This window comes from Gorilla gorilla, chromosome 21, assembly GCF_029281585.2.
Source record: "Gorilla gorilla gorilla isolate KB3781 chromosome 21, NHGRI_mGorGor1-v2.1_pri, whole genome shotgun sequence".
NCBI lineage: Eukaryota > Metazoa > Chordata > Mammalia > Primates > Hominidae > Gorilla > Gorilla gorilla.
In genome coordinates this window covers 59789953-59815203 of record NC_073245.2, presented here as the reverse complement: position 1 = coordinate 59815203, position 25251 = coordinate 59789953, and the positions used below count along the sequence as shown (strand labels likewise).

At 41.2% G+C, this 25251-nt stretch overlaps 1 protein-coding gene across 14 annotated transcripts in view; it reads right to left on the bottom strand.

The window, feature by feature from the left end:
* Window positions 1-25251, bottom strand: part of NCOA3 (nuclear receptor coactivator 3) — a 153690-nt gene that overhangs the window by 74824 nt on the left and 53615 nt on the right. The gene's annotated exons all lie outside the window — the stretch shown is intronic.

Genomic DNA, 25251 nt, shown 5'->3' with positions numbered 1-25251 from the left:
AGTTAATTAATTAATTAATTAAAATAAAAGTCAGGCAGAGCATATATAATATATACTCTGTCACAGTTTGTAAAAATGGATAATGCAAAGTAGAGGTGGTGGAGACCAGTTCTGAATCTTGAAAAGTGATCAAAACAGATGGGTACTCTGAACTTGTGGGGGTATTCATTTGTCCAAAATCAGTGCTCAACAGAGAATAAAGACAACATTAATACCCTGGCAGAATCAAATGCTTAAATGCCTTAGTCCAAAAATTATCAGATGAGGGAGGGATGGATAAAGCCAACAAGCAAAGGCCAGAGGAAAGGCTCAGATGTTTTCTTGCCTTCTATAAAAGGATGCATTTTGACCACCAAAACAAAATATTAGCAAGGAAATAAGAGACCGTTCTTCAAAATAATCTGCAATAAAACACATGAACATATAAACAGCAGGCTTTTGCACTTGAAGAAATGGCGTGCAGGTTCTGCTGCAATAAATAAGTGAGCCAGTAAGAACATTCACTTTACCTTATGAATTTCCAAATTTAACAATAAAGCAACAATATGATTGCCACTAATTCCAATGGTATCGAACCAAGATAACAACCATAATTACGCCCTAAAGTTAATAGCTTTCATGCTGGGTTGGTAGATATGTTGGTATGGGGGAAAGGAAAAATGATATATTCACAAGTTACAAGTAACAAACATATTATAGCCATGGACATTCCACATAGTGTAGTCTGCAGACAGTATATGGGGAGAGCCAACCACAATCTAGCTGCATTGTGGAAAGGTCTGTTGTGCTTCTGAAACTAAAATTAGAGGGGAGAAAATCAGTGAGCAGGGAATGGGAGGCACATTACATGTGGCTCACAACAAAGGAAAAAGAAAACTCTAGGTAGTGCCGGGTGACTATCCCTTATGCAAAATGCTTGGAAGCATAAGTGTCTCGAATTTTTTTCAGATTTTTTAAATATTTGCATGTGCATACTGAGATATCTAGGGGAAGAAACCCAAGTCCAAACATAAAATTCATTTATGTTACTTATACACACAGCCTGAAGGTAATTTTATATAATATTTTTAATAATTTTGTGCACCAAAGTTGTAGCTTTTTTCTTTTTCTTTTTGAGACAGGATCTCACTCTGTGCCCAGACTGGCTAGAGTGTGGTGGTATGGTCATGGCTCACCTCAGCCTCGACCTCCGAGGCTCAAACAATACTCCCACATCAACTACCCAAGGAGCTGGGACTACAGGCACACACCATCATACCTAGCTAATTTTTATATTTTTTGTAGAGACAGGGTTTCACCATGTTGCCCAGGCTGGCCTTGAACTCCTGAGCTCAAGTGATCTGTCTGCCTCGGCCTCCCAAAGTGTTGGGATTACAGGTGTGAGCCACCATACCGGACTGAATGTTATGTTTTTTAACTTGAATTTTTATGCTATCCAATTTAATTCGTGTAAGATGAAGGGAGAAAAGGTAGGCAGAACTTCTGCAAAGAACATCTAAGATCTTCTGGCCCTGTTTTAAATCAGGTTTGACTTCTAAAATGGTTCTCTTATGTTTTTTCCTTTATTAGGAAAGACGAAGGAGGGTCATGGGGTGGGGTTAGCACCTAAGGAACAAAAGAGGTGGGATAAGGAAAGGATTTTTGGGGGGGATGGGGGTGGGGGATGGATTTTCACTCTGTTGCACAGGCTAGAGTGCAGTGGGGCATGATCTCGGCTCACTGCAACCTCTGCTTCCCGGGTTAAAGCAATTCTCCTGCCTCAGCCTCCCGAGTAGCTGGGATTACAGGTGCATGCCACCATGCCCAGCTAATTTTTGTAGAGACAGGGTTTCGCTACATTGGCCAGGCTGGTATCGAACTCCTGACCTCAAGAAATCTGCCCACCTCGGCCTCCCAAAGTGCTGGCATTACAGGCATGAGCCACCGTGCCCGTCCAGGAAAGGAATTTGAGTCAGAAAGTATCTAGTAGCATAATGGACCTAGGAAACAATTACTGCTGCCTCGTGTAGAAGGTGGTGAGAGGGCCTAGATTAACACTCCAGTGTTATAGTGCTGGTTTTCGTACTTCTCAAAGGAATGCTGACCCCGCCAATCTGCACCCTTGGACCCAAATGTTAACTGCTGGACCCCCAGGTGGAAGATCATGTAAAGTCAGCATGCCCAGATGAACAAAGAATGCAACCATGGGTGGAATCTAAATGATCAAACTGAGGAACAGCAAATGAATAAGAGCAGACACCACATAGCAGGACAGAAGATGCAACCAAATCAAGCCTTGACATCACCCCATGGCAGGATCCACTCAGATCACACCTCATTACTCTCCAAATATAAAACCTGCACCCAAACTCTAGTTCAGAGAGGCAGATTTGAGCCCAACTCCTGTCTCCTTACACAGCAGCCTTGCAATAAACTTTTCTTCCTACAAAAACTTGGTGCTTAGTGTTCAGCTTTCCATTGCATACACAGAAAAATTGACCCAGTTCAGTTCAGTAACACAAAGACAAGCCAGGTACAAAATTCTCCCCTCCAAGGAAGCGTATAATTAAACCAGAGAGATTCGCAAATAGTCACAGAACAATGATTGGCTTGCCTACCAGGAACCTGGAAAGGAGAACTACTATATACCAGGATCCTGTAAGTATAGAACTGTTAGTAAATTTGCTGGTGAGTTAAACTTGTCTGGAAAAAAGATTCTGCAAAGGCAACAATCCTAGCAGATTTCTTAGGACAGTATTTTTTTTCTTTATCAAAAACAAGATTATCCCTTTTCACAATTCAGATTTTAATCAATCACACAAACAAAAACCAAATTATACTGACATAAAACTAAATGTGAGAAGTTCCAGAAGCATTAGACATCTGAGAAGGTAACAGGGACATTAAATTTTCTAGTGGAATTAATGGTTTACTGATGACATCTACATTACCAAAACCTGCATCACCAGGCCAGGCATGGCAGTGCACACCTGTAATGCCAGCTACTCAGCAGGCTGAGGCAGGAAGATTGCTTGAGCTCAGGAATCTGAGTCCATCTTGGACAACATGGCCCCTGTTTTAGTTTTAGGTTTTTATTTTAAACCTTCATCACCAGAGACCTAAAAGGACATGAGGGGAAATCAAACATCAAATTGAGCCTTGTTAATAGCTAGTCTGAGAAGATATGCCTCAAAGCCAGAACAAAGAATAAAATTGGGGAGAGGAGTTGATACACAGGAAAATCCAAACTATATAATATATAATGCTTGGAAACACCAACAGGGCAAAAAGCAGCCACTGAATATTATAAACATGTTTTTCTTTTACTGTTGAACATGAAAAGGGGCAAGGATTCTACAATTAATCATATTAAACCCATTGTTCTTTCCAAGCTCCCACTGGCACTGCTCCCAGGATCTCCTTCCTCACTTCCCTAAAATCACAGAAAAGGGGAGCCACTGTCACTGGGAAAAGCTAGCTGTTGCTCAATAATCTTCAAAGTACTACAGAGTAGACTAGGTCACCAAATGAATTTCAGGTTAAAGGCTGCAAAATATTAGTGTTAAATTTAACGTCAAAATCCAACACTTTTGCAGTTGGGATTATTTATCAAGTGATAAGTATCTTTGATCAAAACTCTAACCATAGGTTTCACTTGCAACAATCAACTACAGCTAATCTGTAGCTATAATGAAAGGAGAAGACAAAATGCAAGTTGAAAATCATATGAACATTTCAAGTTATATAAAATGGGGCTGGGTGCAGTGGCTCATGCCTGTAATCCTAGCATTTTGGGAGGCCGAGGTGGGCAGATCACCTGAGGTCAGGAGTTCGAGACCAGCCTGGCCAACATGGCTAAACCCCATCTCTACTAAAAATACAAAAAGTAGCTGGGTGTGGTGGCGGGCGCCTGTAGTTCCAGCTACTCAGGAGGCCAAGGCAGGAGAATCGCTTGAACTCCGTAGGCAGAGGTTGCAGTGAGCTGAGATCGTGCCACTGCACTCCAGCCTGGGCAACAGAGCAAGACTCTGTCTTAAAAAATAATAATAATAAAGTTATATAAAATGGTACCACTTTTTTTGAGCTATATAAACTTAACTCAGTTTAAGAATATTTTTTTCCCATTACTTAGTCCATTATTGTATGTTCAATTAAGTAAAAATGTATTTGCTTCCCAGGAGAACATTGGTAAGACATTTATTACAATCTTTTTTAAATGCTATAATCTTCTTGATAAGGGAGTGGGGGACAAGGAATTATTTCAAATTACAGCATATGCATGTCTAGTAAAATAAAGACAGGTATTACCACATATCTTGTGATATATACTAGAAAGAATCAAGCTGACTTATAATATATTCTACATATTTAATAAATTAAACATTTAGTTCTATATGGAATCAGCCTGAAAATTCATAATAACGCAGTGAAAACAGACGCCTTGGCTTCTGAAAACCTAGATTTTGTAAAGTCCTGCTTCTTGAAATGATCTTGTGTTAGATTTTAATTCGATTTCAATTAAATGCTTGCTGTGTATCTATTAGAATCAGGCACTGCACTGGCACTTGGAAATAAGCAAATCACAGTCGCTGCCATCAATTAATTAGGAAAAGGGAAGCAGGTATAAACAGACACTAAAGTTCCTAAAATGAAAGCTATGTTCATTCAGTAAGCATCTGCTAAGCATCCATGTGCCACATTGTGCTAGACACCATGGATAAAAGGAAGAATTAAAAAGACCAGAGTCCCATGAGAGTATAAGGAAAGAATAGAGAAAAACTACCCTGCCTTTTTCATGGGGTTGTTAACTGTTCAACACTATTTACATGTGAAAGCAAGACAAATCCAAAACCATTTATCTCAGCCAAAGCGGGAGGCATTAATTGTACAATTTCTGCAATTATGTCCAGAGTTGTCATAACCAAAATGCCATTTGAGTTTCTTCATAATAAAAGGCAAAGGACAAAAAACCTTCTATGAAATGGCCATTTGTGTAAAAATTACATAGGGATACAGGAAACATAAATGGGGTAAAGGTAGCTAAAACTGAAAACTTATTTTTAATTCAAGACATCCGGGAAATTATGCCATACATTTTTGCTTATACAACGATACTATCCACTGATGAACAATGGAACTAAACTAGCCTAAATTTTTTTAAATTAGCTTTAGATTAAGGAGAAAACTTAAAAATCTGGTTGGCAGATTAGTATAAAAGGCCTGATATCTTTGGCTGAGTTGAAGTTACCAATGGTTACCAAAACAGGCATTCAAGCAAGCCGCTTGCTTGCTCTTGTTCTGCCTCTCTCTCCCTGCCACTTTGGAAAAACTGCATGCAGTGTTGCAGGATCACACAAAATAAATACAGGAAAGAGGGTGGGAGAGTTGGGTGGGGAAGTGAGCAAAGCTCTGGGCTCCACCAGTGGAAGGCGTTCCACAAGAATTGCTACAGGGTCAAAAGTTTACAGTGGTTTCAATTTCACCTTTTAGCAGCCAATCAGGAAACACAGGCTGCATGCTGACCCCTCGGGCTGCAAATGAACATTAACTCATTGGCTACCAGGATTGCACATTTTCCTTTTCTTATAAGGCTTTCCCTTCTTTTTATTTTTTTTAAGGACAGGGGAGTGGAGAAGGCAAAGAACACAATAAGTTCAAGGTGACAATTTTATTCAAGACTATATTTTAAACAGGTGTTTGAGGGGAGAAATGATCGAGTAATTATCTTCTTCTTGAAATCTGGGTTTCTTTAGCCTGTAGTATCTAACAAACCAATTATTAATGCTAGTATCCAGACAAAGAATAAATTTAGGCAGGTAAAGGAGATTGATTTTCCTCCATGAGGCTGCAATTCTATGAACAATTTATAGGATGGTAAAAAGATAATACTGGTTGTGTATCCAGTAAATGCTTTAAAAGTAACTCAGATAATAAAGACATCTAACTGAAGGATTCGCCTATACCCCAATTTTTTTATTTGCATAGTTTCCCTACCCTCTCCTCAAGCCATTACTATACACAGGCAATGTTCCTCTATCCTTTTCATAATGTGGATCCACAGAAATGCAGGCAGAGCTCTTAGCTAAGGTTTAAATTTTCTTCTCTTATATTTCAGTACCTGGGAGTAACTGTACAATAAACTCAGGAGTGAACCATTTGGCAGTAGGTACAACTGCTCCCTAACTAATTTATGTAAATTTCTTCAAATGCAGAAACCAATAAACTAATCCATTAAATAATATTTTCAACATTCTATATTTAACATTGAGCAAGTCTAAAATGAAAACCTCTACTACATACACCTTAACTGGACTACATTTAAAAACTAGATGCCTTTGAAGCACCACAGGATAAAAGTGAAATCGCTGTACTAACTGCTCTACTATTAAAATGATTAGTCAAATCCTAAATGAACACACTGTGAATTTGTAGTTAGCAATATTTCTCCCTTTGACACAATAGGTAGTTGAATTTTAACAGACTCATTGACTTAAATTTACCTTTACGTTTAGAATACCCTGTAGGCACCACCATTGCCTAAGAAAACGATTTCATGTAGGATATTCTTATCCAAACCAACAAAGTAAGATACCAGTTATTTCTGAAAACGTGAAAGTAAGCAAATATACAGAAGTGTGTGACTTAATATAACTGCTGAAGGGTTCCAAAATAACTTCAGTGTTTAAAGTTTATATAGCAATATAATGTCAGTTAAGATAGTAAATAAACTCGATGCTGATAGTTTTTTCTTAATTCGACATTAAAAGAAGTAATTTTCTAGTAACAATTCCCAAGCCTTCATGATTTAAGTTTATGCATATTTGGCAATAAAAAGTCTACTTTAAAATAGACCTAGTTGTTTTTTCAACATGGCTTGCAAAAGCTTTACATATACGTATATATAGATATATAATAAATTAGGGGTCTTCTGTATATCTTCTTTTTACAAAATGGCCTCATTTTGAAACAAAATGGATGCGATAAAATTTTACATCAAGTCAGCATGTTAGCAAGAAGCTTTTTTGTGTGTTCTGAATTTGATTAATACAAGCCAAGGTCACTTCCTGAAAGATGCCTAGCACTGCAGCTGCAGGCAAACTAGGCTCTAGCATAAGGCTGGGGGAAGGGAATGGGTGATGGCATTATTATTAACACTCAGATAGGATTCCATCTCCAGCAGCAGCTATTGGGGGAAGTGGGGAGGTTGGGGAAGATCCCAGAGTTCCTAAGTATATTAAGATTAAAATATTTCCATTCCTTAATACTTAAAAATAGAAATGTAATTAAATATATAATGCTGATGTCAAAATTATATCAGATATCCTCACTGCTACAATGTACAAGAACATTTTACATAATACTATGCAAATCATTTAATGCCAGACATTGTGTTGAATGCTGAGTTTACGCTAAAGCATTCAGTTTACACTGAAATAAACTCAACATTCAACACAATGCTAAGCATGACCTGTACTTGCTATGCAAAGCGTATACAAAGGAAGATACAGGCCCTTGAAGAAAACAGAATCAGATTCAAATTTCAAAAACCAAGGGTGGCCTAAAAGTTAATTAAGGTAGAAACTTAAAACACAAAAGCCTATTTTGGAAAATATTTGATAAAGTTTTGTTCTGAAATTCAATTTAAATTTTCATTTTACATAAAATTTTAAATTTTCATTTCACCAACATTAATACAAATATTACTATGCCTCTGTGCTAAAAAAAAAAAAAAAATCAAAGTATACATAGTAGCAACTAGAAAAAACCACCTCCCTGAATAATTAATAATGTATTAAGTAGTTACAATGCATGGTAGGAAACCATAGTAATTACTTTGTTGTACTCTGACGTTCTTTACACATTTCAATTCATTGATAAAATACCAGGTATAGTCAGGAAATCTACACGTTCCTTGTAATTTTATATATGTAATTCTAGAAAAATTAAATTAATTTTGTGTGCCTTTTTCCTATGCACCAAATGGGGGTTATACTTTAACCATGATATTCCACAGAGACAGAGAAGCAGCAAGGCACTGCTGTATTTTTAGCGGTTGTATGACAAACGCAAAACGTGGCCTTTTTATCTTGTCTATATGTTCAAAAGTGTTTTCTATTTTCTACACAACTTAATAGCATAATTTTGTCACTCTGTTGTGCTCCCCACCCTTTTTCTGAAGTTTGAGTCAGTAATTTCAACAAAAAAACTGAACAAATGGTGTTAGATCTCAAGTTCAAACAAACTGACCCCTTGAATTTTTGGAGGTCAATGACTGGCAGGAAAAGGGTTGTTATTTAATGGCCACGGAGCATTCTGTACGTGCAAAGGACTTCTTAAATCATTTTAGGAAAAGGAAGGCAACCAAGTAAAAACATACTGTGAGAAGTCCCTGAATTCAGAGAACCTAATCCCTAGGTGTGGCTAAGAAAGGCACTTCAAAAAGATCCCATCACGTCCCTTTGAAATAGGACAAACCTGAAAGACAAAGGGTAAAATTAAATTAGTTTTTCATACTCCCTCTCCCCAAGACACCTGTGGGGCAGTGAAGAGGAATGAATTTTTCCTCAATTTGTCCTGGCCCTACAGGCATACCTCATTTTACTGTGCTTTACAGATATTGTGCTTTTTACAAATTGAGGTTTGTGGCAGCCCTGCTTCAGGTAAGTCTACTGGTGCCAATTTTCCAACAGCATTTGCTCACTTTGTATGCCTCCCTTACATTTTGGTGATGCTCCTATTATCTCAAGAAGCTTTTTCATTATTATTTTATCTCTTATGGTGATGTGTAATCAGTGTTTTTTTGTTTGTTTGTTTGTTTGTTTTTTTGGAGACAATAGTCTTGCCCTGTCACCCAGGCTGGAATGCAGTGGCAGGATCTCAGCTCTCAGCTCACCGCAACCTCCGCCTCCCGGGTTCAAGCAATTCTCCTGCCTCAGCCTACCGAGTAGCTGGGGTTATAGGCGCCTGCCAGCACACCTGGCTAATTTTTGTAGTAGAGACAGGGTTTCACCATGTTGGTCAGGCTGGTCTTGAATTCCTGATCTCAGGTGATCTACCCACCTCAGCCTCCTAAAGTGCTAGGATTACAGGTGTGAACCACCATGCCCAGCCTGCAATCAGTGATCTTCAATGTTACTATTGTTAATTGTTTTGGGGCACCATGCACTGTGCTCATATAAGATGGTGAACTTAACCAGTAAATGCTGTGTATATTCTCACTGCTCCAATAGCCATTCCCCATCTCTCTCCCTCTCTTCAGGCCTCCTTATTCCCTGAGACACAGCAATATTGAAATAAGTCCAAATAATAACCCTATAGTGGTCTCTAAGTGTTCAAGTAAGTAAAAGTAAGAAATGCACATCTCTCACTTTAAGTCAAAAGCTAGAAATGGGCCAGGCATGGTGGCGCACCCCTGTAATTCCAGCACTTTGGGAGGCTGAGACGGGCAGATGACTTGAAGTCAGGAGCCCAAGAGCAGCCTGACAAACATGGTGAAACCCCATCTCTACTAAAAATATAAAAATTTGCTGGGTCTGGTGGCGCACACCTACAATCCCAGCTACTTGGTGGGCTAACACAGGAGAATCGCTTGAACCCGGGAGGTGGAAGTCGCAGTGAGCTGAGATCGTGCCACTGCACTCCAGCCTGGGCAACAGAGTGAGACGGTCTCAAAAAAAAAAAGGGGGGTAGGGGCTAGAAATGATTAAGCTTAGTGAGGAAGGCATGTCAAAAAGCTGAGGCTGAAAGCTAGGACTCTTGCACCAAACAGCCAAGTTGTGAATGCGAAGAGACAAGTACTGTTTTTTTTTCTTTTACTAGATACTGGGTCTCGTTCATATGGCCCAGACTGGGGTGCAGTGGTGCAATCACATCTCACTGCAGCCTTGAACTGCTGGCTGTTCAAGCGATCCCCCTACCTCAGCCTCAGAGAAAGTTATTAAAAGGAAATTAAAAGTGCTACTCCAATAAACACAGGAATAACAAGAAAGTGAAACAGCCTTATTGCTGGTAAGAAGAATGTTTTCATGGACTGGAAAGATCAAACCAACCACAATATTCTATAAGCCAAAGCAAGACCATAACTCTCTTCAATTCTATGAGGGCTGAGACAGTTGAAGAAGCTGAAGAAAAGTTAGAAGAGGTTGCTTCATGAGGTTTAAGGAAAGAACCCATCTACATAACATAAAAATGAAAGGGCCAGGTGTAGTGGCTCACACCTGCAATCCCAACACTTTGGGAGGCCAAGGCAGGCAGATCACTTGAGTCCAGCAATTAGAGACCAGCCTGGGCAACATGGTGAAACCCTGTCTCCATAAAGAACAAAAAAATGAGTCGAGCATGGTGCATGTGCCTGTAGTACCAGCTACTAAGGAGGCTGAGGTATAAAGGATTGCTTGAGCCTGGAGGCAGAGGTTGCAGTAAGCTGAGATTGCACCACAGCACTGCAGCCTGCAGCCTGCAGCCTGGGTGACAGAGGGAGACCCTGTCTCAAAAAAAAAGAAAAAAGAATTACACTGAATCTATTCTGCCTGTGCATTATAAATGGAACAATAAAGCCTGAATGACATCTGTTTACAGCATGATTTACTGAATATTTTAGGTCCACTGTTGAGACCTACTGCTCACCAAAAAAAAATTCAAAATATTACTGCTGGCAGGTGGATTGCTTGAGGCCAGGAGTTCGAGACCAGCCTGGGCAACATAGTGAAACCTCATCTCTAATAAAAACACAAAAATTAGCCGGGTGTGGTGGTGTGTGCCAGTAGTCCCAGCTACTCTGGAGGCTGAAGCACAAGAATCGCTTGAACACAGGAGGTGAAGGTTGCAGTGAGCCAAGATCACGCAATTGCACTCCAGCCTGGGCAACAGAGCGAGAGTCTGTCTCAAAAAAAAAAAAACAAAAAAAAAAAGAAAGAAAAGAAAATTAGCCGGGCACGGTGGCTCATACCTGTAATCCCCGTACTTTGGGAGGCTGAAGTGAGTGGATCACCTGAGGTCAGGCGTTCTAGACCTGCCTAGCCAACATGGTGAAACCCTGTCTCTACTAAAAATACAAAAATTAGCCAGGCGTGGTGGCACACACCTGTAATCCCAGCTACTTGGGAGACTGAGGTAGGAGAATTGCTTCAACCTGGGAGGCAGAGGTTGCAGTGAGCTGAGATCATGCCACCGCACTCCAACCTGGATGACAGAGCAAGACTCTGTATGGGAAAAAAAAAAAATATGTATATATATATATATATATATACACACACACACACATATATGTATATACGTGTGTGTGTGTGTGTGTGTATATATATATATATATATATATATATATATATATATATATATTACTGCTCATTAACAGTGCACCTGGTCACCCAAGAGCTCTGATAGCAAGGTACAAAGAGATTAATGTTGTTTTCACGCCCATTAACACAATATCTGTTCTGCATCCCATGGATTATGGAGCAATTTTAACTTTCAAGTATTACTATGTAAGACATATTTCATAAAGTTACAGCTGCCATAGATAATGATTTCTGTTATGGATATGGGCAAAGTGAAATCTTTCTGGTAAAGATTTACCATTCTAGATGCCATTAAGAACATTTCTGATTCACGGGAGGAGGTCAAAATATCAACACAAATAGGAGTTTGAAAGAAGTTGATTCCAACTCTAATGGATGACTTTGAAGGGTTCAGGATTTCAGTGGAGGAAGTAACTGGAAGTGTGGTGGAAATAGGAAAAGACATGGAATCTGAAGATGTGACTGAATTACTGTAACCTCACGATGAAACTTCAACAGATGAGGAGTTTGAGGAGTTGCTCCCTGCTTTTTTGGAGACAGGGTCTTACTCTGTCACCTAGGCTGAACTGCAGTGGCGTACCACAGCTCACTGCGGCCTCAACCACCCACGCTCAAGCAATCCTCCCGCCTCAGCTTCCTGAGGAGCTGGGACTACAGGCATGTGCCACCACACCTGGCTAATTTTTGTATTTTTTGTAGAGATGGGGTTTCACCCTGTTGCCCAGGCTAGTCTCAAAATCCTGGGCTCAAGCGATCCACCTGCTGGGATTGCAGGTGTGAGCCACCACACCCAGCCTTAAGGAGTTGCTTCTTATAGATGACCAAATAAAGTGGTTTCATGAGATGGCATCTACCCCAGTGAAGATTCTGTGAACATTGTTGAAATCATAAAAAAGGACTTAGAATATCACATAAACATAGTTCTTAAAGGAGCCGCAGGGTTTTTTTGTTTGTTTGTTTTGAGACGGAGTCTCACTCTGTCAACCAGGCTGGAGCGCAGTGGCGTGATCTCAGCTCACTGCAACCTCTGCCTCCCGGGTTCGTGCCATTCTCCTGCCTCAGCCTCCCGAGTAGCTGGGACTACAGGCACCCGCCGCCACATCCAGCTAATTTTTTGTATTTTTAGTAGAGACGGGGTTTCACCGTGTTAGCCAGGATGGTCTTGATCTCCTGACCTTGTGATCCGCCCTCCTCGGCCTCCCAAAGTGCTGAGATTACAGGCGTGAGCCACTGCACCCAGCCATGAGCAGCAGGGTTTTGAGAGGATTGACTTTTGTTGTTGCTGTTGTTGAGACAAGGTCTCTCTCCGTCACCCAGGCTGGAGTGCAGTGGCACAATCTCAGCTCACTACAACCTCCGCCTCCCGAGTTCAAGCAATTCTTGTGCCTCAGCCTCCCAAGTAGCTGGGATTACAGGCGCCTCCACCATGTCTGGCTAATTTTTGTATTTTTAATAGAGACAGGGTTTCACCATGTTAGCCAGGCTGGTCTTAAATTCCCGACCTCAGGTGATTCACCCACCTCAGCCTCCCCAAGTGCTGGGATTACAGGCATGAGCCACTGCATCCAGCCTTTAAAAAAACAAAATTATTTATTTTTTATTGGGGGACGGTATGGGGTAGGGAGATAGGGTCTGGCTCTGTTGCCTGGGCTGGAGTGCAGAGGCACAATCTTGGCTCACTGCAACATCTGCCTCCCAGGCCCAAGCAGTCCTCCCACCTCAGCCTCCCAGGTAGCTGGGACTACAGGCGCATGCCACTATGCCCAGCTAATTTTTGTAATATTTTATAGAGATGGGGTCTTGCTATGTTGCCCAGCTTGGTCTCAAACTCGTGGGCTCAAGTGATCCTGGTCTTGAACTCCTGGGCTCAAGTGATCCTCCTGCCTCAGCATGGGAGGCTGTGGCAGAAGAACTGCTTGAACCCGGAAGGCAGAGGTTATAGTGAGCTGTGATCACACCCTGCACTCCAGCCTGGGCAACAGAGCAAAACTCTGCCTCAAAAAAAAAAAAAAAAAAAAAAAATTGTTTTAATTTGTCCCAGCCACCCCAGCCTTCATTAACCACCACCCTGATCAGTCAGCATCCATCAATACTGAGGCAAGACCTTCACCCAGCAAGATTTACAGCTTACTAAATGTTAAGATGATCAATCAGCATTTTTCAGCAATAATTTTTTTTTTTTTTTTTGAGACAGAGTCTGGCTCTGTCACCGAAGCTGGAGTGTGGTGGCACAATATTGGCTCACTGCAGCTTCTGCCTCCCAGGTTCAAGTGATCCTCCCACCTCAGCCTCCCAAATGGCTGGGATTACCGGCACACACCACCACCACGCCTGGTTAATTCTTACATTGTTTTGGTAGAGATGGAATCTTGCCATGTTGCCCACGCTGGTCTCATGGAGCTAAAGGGATCCACCTGCCTTAGCTTCCCCAAGTGCTGGGATGGAGCTACCCACCAGGCCGCAATAAAGTATTTTTTAAATTAAGGTATATACATTGTTTCTTTAGACATAATGCTACTGCACACTTAACAGAATGGAGTGTAAACATAACTTTTTATCTACTGGGAAACCAAAAAATTAGTGACTCATTTTATCACAATATTCATTTTATCACAATGGTCTGAGGTATGCCTGTATTTTTTTTTCTTCTACCATGTGAACTATTCCAAAGATAACAGAAAAAAAGTACAGACTTACAGTAGCTGCCTAGCTTCTTGCCACGGTCTGGCACAACGGAAGTGCCATCATTCCTCCCTGGTTTTATTCAAGTACCCAATGCATTCCTCACTTGTCAAGGAAAGTAAACTCAACTAGAGCCACAGCAGCTTGTTGCCTGGTCTTCTTCCAGGACCAATGCAGCTTCTGTGCCAAAAATAGAACTTGAAAGGAAATACTGACTATAAAACAAAAGCAAACAAAATAGTGGCCTGTATGTCTTCTTGCTCTGCCAGAGCTGTTTTTAACAAAAGACTTAAAAGCCACCAGGTATGGTGGCTCATGCTTGTAATCCCAATCCTTTGTGAGGCCGGAGGAACACTTGAGGCCAGGAGTTCAAGACCAGCCTGGGCAACACAGAAAGACCCCATCTCTACAAAAAGAAAGTAAAATAATTGGCCTGGCGCGGTGGCTCACACCTGTAATCCCAGCACTTTGGAAGGCCAAGGTGGGTGGATCACCTGAGGTCAGGAGTTGGAGACCAGCCTGGCCAACATGGTGAAACCCCGTCTCTACTAAAAATACAAAATATTAGCCGGGCACGGTAGCAGGTACCTGTAATCCCAGCTACTTGTGAGGCTGAGGCAAGAGAATCACTTGAACCCAGGAGGCAGAGGTTGCAGTGAGCCAAGATCATGCCACTGCACTCCAGTCTGGGCAACAACAATGAAACTCAGTCTCAAAAAAGAAAGAAAAGAATTAGCCAGGTGTGATGACATGAACCTTTACTCCCAACTACTTGGGAGGTTGAGGTGAGAGGATCACTTGAGCCCAGGAGTTTGAGGTTGAGTGAGCTGTGATTGCACCACTGCACTGCACTCTAGCCTGAGCAATAGTATAACATCCTAGCTCTTTAAAAAAAAAGAAAGAAAGAAAAATACTCAAATATTTTATGTTACATCAAACAAAACAAAGTACAACCGAGTGCAGTGGCTCACGCCTGTAATCCTAGCACTTTGGGAGGCCGAGGCGGGTGGATCACAAGGTCAAGAGATCAAGACCATCCTGACCAACATGGCGAAACTCCATCTCTACTAAAAATACAAAAATTAGCTGGGTGTGGTGGAGCACACCTGTAGTCCCAGCTACTCGGGAGGCTGAGGCAGGAGAATCGCTTGAACCCAGGAGGCAGAAGTTGCAGTGAGCTGAGATCACATCACTGCACTCCAGCCTGGTGACAGAGCAAGACTCCGTCTCAAAATACATACATACATACATACATACATACATACATACATACATACATAGTACTATACCATGTAAACTGTTAGTACTAATAGTACTTTTTTAAATTTCTTCTTTTTCTTTTTTGACAGTCTTGCTATGTTGCCCAGGCTGGCTTCCAACTCCTGGGCTCAAGCAATCTTCCTGCCTCAGTCTCCCAAGTACTCAGGACTACAGGTACACGCCACCCTACCCAGCTATGCTTACTCTTTAAAAAGCACATTAGGGCTAGGCGCAGTGGCTCATGCCTGTAATCTCAACACTGTGGGTGGCCAAGGTGGGTTAACTGCATGAGCTCAGGATTTCAAGACCAGCCTGGGCACACGGCAAAACCTGTCTCTGCAAAAAACACAAAAATTAGCTGGGCATGGTAGCACGTGCCTGTGGTCCCAGCTATTCTGGAGGCTGAGGTGAAAGGATCGCTTGAGCCCAGGAGGTTGAGGGTGCGGTGAGCTGAAATGGCACCACTGCACTCCAGCCTGGGAGACAGAGCAAGACCCTATCTCAAAAATAAATAAATAAGGTGATATAGATAAGGGGGAAGAAGAGGGAGAAGAAAGTAATTTCAGGTCTGGGAAGGGCTCTCCCAAGATACAACATTTAATCCAAGAGCTAAAAGGAACCAACCACACAGACTGTTCCAGACAGATAGCACTATATAATAGTTGATTTCATTATTCATGTTAATTATAATTAATCAATTAACTATTTTATTATCATTATGTCCAACAGCCCCAAGCTTCTTCCAAATTCCAGCTTGGGACTCACACTGTAGACCAATGAGAACTGGGAACAAAAAGGGAGGGGTGGGAGAAGTCAGCCACAGTGGCTCACGCCTGTAATCCCAGCACTTTGGGAGGCCGAGGCAGGTGGATCACTTGAGGTCTGGAGTTCGAGACCAGCCTGGCCAACATGATGAAAGCCCATCTCTACTGAAAATACAAAAATTAGCCAGAAATCGCTTGAACCCGGGAGGCAGAGGTTGCAGTGAGCCAAGATCGTGCGACTGCACTCCAGCCTGAGCAACAGAGAGAAACTCAGCATCAAATAAAAAAAAATTTTAAAACGGTGGGAGAGGGAATGACATGCTTCATTTTTAAACTTAGGTTTAATGGTGTCAATGAAAGAACCATACAAAGCTAGAATACAACATCACTTTTAGGAAGTATAAGAAGTTAGTGGATGGTCATGGCAGTATTATCAAAAATAATGCTTGTTCCAATGGATCTGGAAGGAGGAAAAAAAGATTCAAATCCCAGCTGTCCTAATTACTAGCTATGTTACCCCACCTCCCTCCTCAGTTTCTTCCTTTTTTGGAACAGGGTTTCAGTCTGTCACCCAGGCTGAGGCTGGAGTGCAGTGGCATGACCAGAGCTCAAGGCAACCTCTGCCTCCCAGGGTGAAGTGATCCTCCTGCCTCAGCTTTCCAAGTAGCTGGGACTACAGGTGCATGACACTATGCCCAGCTAATTTCTGTGTTTTTAGTAGAGACAGAGTTTCACCATGTCACCCAGGCTGATCTCCAACTTCCTGGGCTCACGCGATCTGCCCACCTCAGTTTCCCAAAGTGCTGGGATTACAGGTGTGAGTCACTGTGCCCAGCCCTGCCCTACCTATCTAAAACAGCAGGGCAGTTACAAAGACTAAATAATCGAGATCCTCCCTACCAGTGACACTGCCTCTGGATAAGGGAAAGCCATGTCTCTCAGAGTAAAAAAAACATACAGCTCAGCCACTCATTAAGAGAGACATCTGGGGCCAGGCACCGTGGCTCATGCCTGTAATCCTAGCACATTGGGAGGCCGAGGCAGGCAGGTGACTTGAGGTCAGGAGTTCAAGACCAGCCTGGCCAACGTGGAGAAACCTCGTCTCTACTAAAAATACAAAATTAGCCGGGCATGGTGGCACATGCCTGTAATCCCAGCTACTCTGGAGGCTGAGGCAGGAGAATTGCTTGAACCCACGAGGCAGAGGTTGCAGTGAGTCGAGATCGTGCCACTGCACTTCAGCCTGGGCAACAAGTGTAAAACTCCTTCTAAAAAAAAAAAACCACCACCCTATAGTTAAGTAACAGAAAGAAAACATCTCTGGTGTATAAACAAACAAGGAATTAAAGTTTAGGATATATAGGAGCTTTACAAATTAGAAAAGACAATCTACTAAGAAAAACAGACAAGAAAAGACAATCTACTAAGAAAAATGGACTAAGAACCAGAGTAGGCAATTCACAGTAGCACAAATGACCAGCAAACACATGAAAACGTGCACAACCCTTCCAAGCATTCAGGAAATGTAAAATAAAGAAAATGGTATTGTGGCAAAAATTAAAAACTTTAAATGCATATATCCTTTAGACTCAACAAGTCCATGGCTAGAAATACAGCACAAGTACATCAAGATACAAAAGATGTAGATACCAATTGGGGTTTTAACAAAGATGAAAAATATAACAAGGATATTCACTACAATATTCTACCTAAAAAAAAAGAGGAGAAATAAATAATGACCATCAATAGGGGAATATAAACTCCAACTTGATGCAAGCTCCCTGAGGTGAGAGATTTCCGTTTGTTCTGTTTGTTGAATATATCCCCAGTAACTTGCACATGACAGGTACTCAATAGTTCTCTGCTGAATTGATAAATGACTAAATAAAGGACATCCAACAACAGTATATTACATAGCCATTGGAAATAATGCAGTAGATGTCCATATACAATTACCTAAAAGGATGCCCATGCTACAATAACTGAAAAAAAAAAAATGTAAGCAAAATAACATGATTGTTTTAATGTGTGAGAACAATGTTTATATAGATGTATCTGCTCATACTTGGGGAAAAAAATGGAGAAAGGTGCATAAATTTTTTTTTTTTCGTTTTTTGAGACAGGGTCTCGCTCTTTCCCCAGGCTGGAGTACATGGCTCACTGCAGCCTCACCCTCAGGCGGACTCAAGCAATCCTCTTGCCTCAACCTCCCAAGTAGCTAGGACCACATGCGCACGCCATCACGCCTGGCTAATTTGTGTAGTTTTTGTAGAGACAAGATTTCATCATGCTGCTCAGGCTGGTCTCAAACTCCTGAGTTCAAGTGATCCTCCCACCTCAGCCTTTTTTTTTTTTTTTTTTTTTTTGAGACAGAATCTCGCTCTGTAGCCCAGGCTACAGTGCAGTGGCACCATCTTGGCTCACTGCAAGCTCCGCCTCCCAGGTTCAAGAGATTCTCGTGCCTCAGCTTCCTGAGTAGCTGGGTCTACAGGCGCCTGCCACCACGCCCAGCTAATTTTTTCATATTTTTAGTAGAGATGGCATTTCACCACGTTGGTCAGGCTGGTCTCAAATTTCTGACCTCAGGTGATCTGCCTGCCTCAGCCTCCCAAAGTGCTAGGATTACAGGCATGAGCTACTGTGCCCAGCCATGCCTCAGCCACTTAAACTGCTGGGATTACAGGCATAAGCCATCATGCCCGGCCTGCACTCAAATTTAATATGCAACTGAATTGAGGGCATGGTTTAATTACTGTACCATTTTTTTCCCTTTTTGATTTCTTAGAGCAGTTTTAGGTTCACAGCAAAACTGAGACCAAGTACAGAGATAGCCTATCTATTCCTTCTACATACGCATCTCCTCCCCCATCATAAACATCCCCTATCAGAGTGGTGAGTTTGTTACAACTGGTGAAACTACACTGACACATTATCATCACCCAAAATCACTGACTTTTAAGTGGTAAAATGACAAATAATTTTCTGTTGTAATTTTTAAATAAAACAAAAATGATGCCACCAAAAAACTTTTTAAGCTCTACAAAATGTTAAACTCCTTAATGTAATATAAAAAGGATAGATTAGGAAAACAATTCGTAACATCCAGCAGTAGTCTTCGATCCAGAATCTACTTCCAGTACTCTAAACAAAGAAGTATGAGAAATGCAGACAAAGCTTGTGGTACCTGATGCTCACATAAACATTACTTTTGGCCAGGCGTGTTGGCTCACGCCTGTAATCCTAGCACTTTGGGAGGCCCAGTGGAGAGGACTGCTTGAGGCCAAGAGTTCAAGACCAATCCGGCCAACATAGCAAGACCTCATCATTATTTTAAAAAAATTACTTTTAATAATCATAAAAGTAGCCTCTAAAATATTATTAAAAGTTCTGCATAATTACATGTAAAAGAAGGATACAGAGATATATGGAGAATATATAGGAGAAGAAAAAGAAGAATTTAGAAAATATAACAAAATGTTAATCCCCACAATTACTAGTAGTACTTTTTCCTGCTTTGAAAGTATCCCAAATTTTCCAAAGTGATTGCTATGCTTTTATAATCACAAAATAATAAAAGGTATATGGTACAGTTGTGATTTATATACATTCCTAGGCCGTTTTACATTCAAAATACCAAACCCTAACTAATTCCTTAAAGCTAGATCCCAAATCCAATTCCTGACCCTCATTTGCCAACACAAATTAAAAAAAAAAAATCAAGACAGATGGACAGATGACAAACAAGGATATGAAAAGATGATCCACATCACACGTCATCAGGGAAATGCAAACTGAAATGATGATACTAATACACACCTGTTGGAATGGCCAAAATCTAGAACACTGACAACACCAAACACTGGAAAGTATGTGAAGCAACAGGAATTCTCATTCATTGCTGCTAGGAATGCAAAAGCCATTTTGGAAGACAGTTGGGCAATTTCTTAAAAAACTAAACATATTCTAACCAGCAATCATGCTCCTTGGTGTTTTACTCAAAGTTGAAAACTTACATCCTACACACAAAAACCTATACACAGGTGCTTATGGCAGCTTTATTCATAATTGCTAAAGCATGGAAGCAACCAAGATGTCCTTCAATAGGTGAGTGGATAAATTGTGGCACATGGAATCTCATTCAGCACTGTAAAGAAATATGCTATCAAATCATAAAAAGACAGGGAGGAAACTTAAATGTATATTACTAAGCAAAAGAAGCTAGTCTGAAAAGGCTACATACTTTATGGTTCCAACTATATGACATGTCAAAAAAAAAAAAGCAAAACTATGGGGACAATAAAATGATCAATGGTTGCCTGAGATTACGGGGAAGAAGGGGATGAATAGGTGGGGCATAGGTTTTTTAGGGTAGTGAAACTACTCTGTATGATATTTTAATGGTAGATCATTGTAAATTTGCCTAAACTCACAGAATATACAACATTCTATGAATTAACCCTAATGTAAGCTATGAACTCTAGGTGATGATGTGTCAGCATAAATTCATCAACTATAACAAATCCACCACTCTGGCAGGGAGTTGCTGATAATGGAGGAAGATATGCACATATGGGAAATCTCTGTACCCTCCTCTCCATTTTCCTATAACCTTAAACTGCTCTTTAAAAAAATAGCCTAAGCGAGGTGCAGTGGCTCATGCCTGTAATCCCAGCACTTTGGGAAGCTAAGGCAAGAGGATCACTTGAGGCTTGGAGTTGGAGAAAAGCCCAGGCAACATAGCAAGATCCTGTCTCTATGAAATTAAAAAAAAAAGAAAAAGAAAAAAAATTAGCTGGGTGTGCTGGCACAGGCCTATAGTCCTAGCTTCTTGGGGAAGCTGAAGCAAGAGGATCACTTGAGCCCAGGAATTTGAAGCTGCAGTGAGCTATGAACATGCCACTGCACTGCAGTCTGGGCAACAGATCGAGACCGTGTTGCTTTAAAAAAAAAAAAAAAAAAAAAAGTCTACTTGAAAAAAAAAAAAAATTGGCCAGTCCCAGTAGCTCACGCCCATAATCCCAGCACTTTAGGAGAATGAAGCAAGCGGATCCCTTGACCTCAGGAGTTCGAGACCAGCTTGGGCAACATAGCGAAACCCTGTCTCTACAAAAAATACAAAAAAGTAGCTGAGTATGGTGGCATGCATCTGTGATCTCGTCTACTCAGGAGGCTGGAGGCTGCGGTAGGAGGATCGCCTGAGCCCCAGAAGTCAAGCTGCAGTGAGCCAAAATCATACCACTATACTCCAGCCTGGGTGACAGAGACCCTATCTCAAAAAAAAAAAAAAAAGAGAATGAGGGATAAGACTACATATTGGGTACAGTGTACACTGCTCAGGTACACCTAAAAACTCAGAAATCACCACAAAAGAACTCATTAATGTAACCAAAACCACCTATAACTCAAAACTATTGAAATAAAAAAATATTTTTAAATCAAAGCAAGCCGGATCGTGAGAAAAATGTTTAACACATCAAGAATTTACATTCCAAAATATATAAAGAGCTCTTCAATAACAAAATAGTAACACAAGAAACTAGTTAAAAGATGGACAAAAGACACCTCACTGAAGATACACATATGGCAAATAAGCATATGAAGATGCTGAACATCATCTGTTATTACAGGACTGCTAATTAAAACAATGAGATACTACGACATACCTACTGGAATGGCTAAAATCTAAAAAACTGACAATACCAAATGTTGTTAGCATGCAGAGTAACAGGAACTCTCATTCATTGCTGGTGAGCATACAAATAGTACAGCCACTTCAGAAGACAGTTTGGCAGTTTTTCACAAAGCTAAAACCTAACTTAACCATATGATCCAGCAATCACACTTCCAGGTATTTATCCAATTGACTTGAAAGCACATCCTCATGGCCGGGCACGATGGCTCACATCTGTAATCCCAGCAATTTGGGAAGACAAGGCGGGCAAATCACTTCAGGTCAGGAGTTTGAGACCAGTCTGGCCAACATGGTGAAACCCTCTCTCTACTAAAAATACAAAAAGCAGGCCATGATAGCGCACACCTATAATCCCAGCTACTCGGGTGGCTGAGGCAGGAGAATTGCTTGAAACCAAGAGACAAAGGTTGCAGTGAGCCAAGATTGTGCCACAGCACTCTAGCCTGGGCAACAGAGCGAAACTGTCTCCAAAAAAAAATTAAGGCCAGGTGTGGTGGCTCACTCCTGTAATTCCAACACTTTGGGAGGCCAAGGTGGGTGGACTGATTGAGGCCAGCAGTTCGAGACCAGTTTGGCCAATGTGATGAAAGCCCATCTCTATTAAAAATACAAAAATTGGCCAGTGCAGTGGCTCACGCCTGTAATCCTAGCACTTTGGGAGGCCAAGGTGAGAAGACTGCCTTAGTTGAAGAGTTTGAGACCAGCCTGGGCAACACAGTGAGACCCCATCTCTGCTAAAAATACAAAAAATTAGCCAGGTGTGGTAGGGTGTGCCTGTAGTCCCAGCTACCTGGGAGGCTGAGGCAGGAGAATCACTGGAACCTGGGAGGCTAATTTTTTTGTATTTTTAGTAGAGACGGGGTTTCACCATGTTGGCCAGACTGGTCTCGAACTCCTGACCTCAAGTGATCCGCCCACCTCGGCCTCCCAAAGTGCTGGGATTACAGACGTGAGCCACCACGCAGAGCCTGAAAAGATCTTTAATGCAGATGAAAGTGCCCTATTCTGGGGAAGAAAAAAAGACCGCAAAGGACATTTAGTAAGAAAGAGAAGCAAGCATCAGGATATAAGGCAGGAAGGGACAGGCTAACTCTACTGTTTTGTACAAATGCAGTAGGGTTTATGATCAGGACTGCCCTCATCTAAGAAGCTGCTAGCCACCACCTCCCTCCCCTGCTCCAAACCTTGAAGGGAAAAGATAAACACCAGCTGCCAGTCTTTTGGTTGTATAAGAAGGCCTGGAGAACAAGAAGCCTTTTTCTGGATTGAATCCATCAATGCTTTGTCCCTGAAGACAGGAAGTGCCTTGCCAGTAAGGGACTGCCTTTTAAAGTTCTTTTACTATTGGACAATGCCCTGACCACCCAGAAGCCTATAAGTTCAACAATGAAGGCATCGAGTTGGTTTACCTGCCCCCAAACATGATAACTCTAATTCAGTCTGAAGATCAGGAGGTCATAAGGACCTTTAAGGCTCATTACACATAGTGCTCTATGGGAAGGATTATGGATGCTATGGAAAAGAACCCTAATAGAGAAAACATCATGAAAATCTGGAAAGATTACACCATTGAAGATGCCATCATTGTTACGGAAAAAGCTGTGAAAGGCATCAAGTCCAAAACAATAAATTCCTGCTGAAGAAAACTGTGTCCAGATGTCGTGCATAACTTCAGAGGATTTAAAACAGAGCCTATCAAGGAAATCATGGAGGTTGTGGATATGGCCAAAAAAAAAAAAAAAAAGTGAAAAAAGTAGGGAGTGAAGGGTTTTAAGATATGGATCTTAGAGAAATGTAAGAGCTAAAAGACAACACACACCAGAGGAATTAACAGAACTTGATGGAGATGAGGGATTCTGAACCAGTGCCAAACAATGAGGAAGATGACTTAGAAGCAGCAGCATCCAAAAAAAAGAGACTGACATTAGACAATCTAGCAGAAGGGTTCCAATTATTCAAGACGGCTTGTGACTTCTTTTACTGATAGGGACACTGAAACTGATGCAAACAGTGGAAGAACTGGTAGAGTCCTTTGCACCCTGCCAAATTTCATGTTTTAATCCTAACCTTTCACAATGTGACTATATTTAGAGACAGAACTTTAAAGAGGTGATCCTATTCAAAATGAGGTCACTAGGGTAGCCCTAATCCAATATGACTGGTGTCCTTGTAAGAGGAAATTTAGGCCGGCGCGGTGGCTTACGTCTGTAATCCCAGCACTTTGGGAGGCCGAGGCAGGCAGATCACCTGAGGTCAAGAGTTTGAGACCAGCCTGACCAACATGAAGAAACCCCATCTCTACTAAAAAAAAAAAAAAAAAAAATACAAAATTAGCTGGGTGTGGAGGTGCATGCCTGTAATCCTAGCTACTCGGGAGGCTGAGGCAGGAGAAATCGTTTGAACCTAGCAGGGGGAGGTTGCAGTGAGCCGAGATTGCGCCATTGCACTCCAGCCTGGGCAACAAGAGACAGACTCCATCTCAAAAAAAAAAAAAAAGAAAAAGAAATTTAGACAAAGAGAACAGAGAGAAAACCATGTGAAGACACAGGGAGATGTCAGCCATCTACAAGTCAAAGAAAGAGGCTTCAGAAGGAAGCAACCCTGCTGACTTTTGATTTTGGAATGCTAGCCTCCAGAACTCTAAGAAAATAAATTTGTTTAGCCACTCGGTCTGTGGCACTTTGTTATGGCATCCTTAACTAGACTGGGTTTGTAGACTAGCAGTATATTTTTAGTTGTAATCATTGGTTCCTCAAGTTAAACTTGAAACCACTAAGGATTATACTCATTTGAAAAGTCAAAAACCTAAACATCTAAAGCGAGAGTCAGAAATTATATCTCATATATATCTTTGTCAATAAACTGAATTATCTATATTGTTTGGGCTATGGCTGATTTGAAGGACTATTCACTTTCTATGTATTATCTGACTATATTACTTAATTTGAAGGAAAATATGTACATTCTCAATTTGTATATATGTACCTATTTACAGATGGTCCTCTCAATATTAGAAAGTTTGTGATTAAGAGGAACACAGACTTTGGAATCAGACAGGTGGCGGTTTAAACCCCAGTGTGTTACCATTTACTAGTTACGCGGCCTTAAGCAAGTTATTTCACCTCTCTGACCCTCAAATTCCTCAACTGTAAATGGGGATGAAAATAATATCTTACAGGATTATCAGGATTAGAGAAAGCCAAGTTAAGCACCTGACACAATTCCTAACACATGGTGGGCACTCAATAAATGGCTGCTATAAGATCATCATCCAAAGAAAATAGGCATGAAAAAAGTAGGTGTCACTGTTGACAGGACTGTAAGCTATTAAAGCTTTCTGAAAAGCAATTTTGAAATCCAGCCAAATATGAAAGATATCCCTTGGACATCCACAGACCCAAAAAATTTGACTTTCAGGAATCCGTTCTATGGAAATTTCTGCAGGAGTGGGTAAAGATGGGAGAAAAAGGATGTTCTTTGTGGCACTGTTTTAACAGCAAATAGCTGGTTTATTATTAGACTATCCACAGATTCATATTTGCCTTATTTTTTAAATGAAAAAGATCTCTATATACTG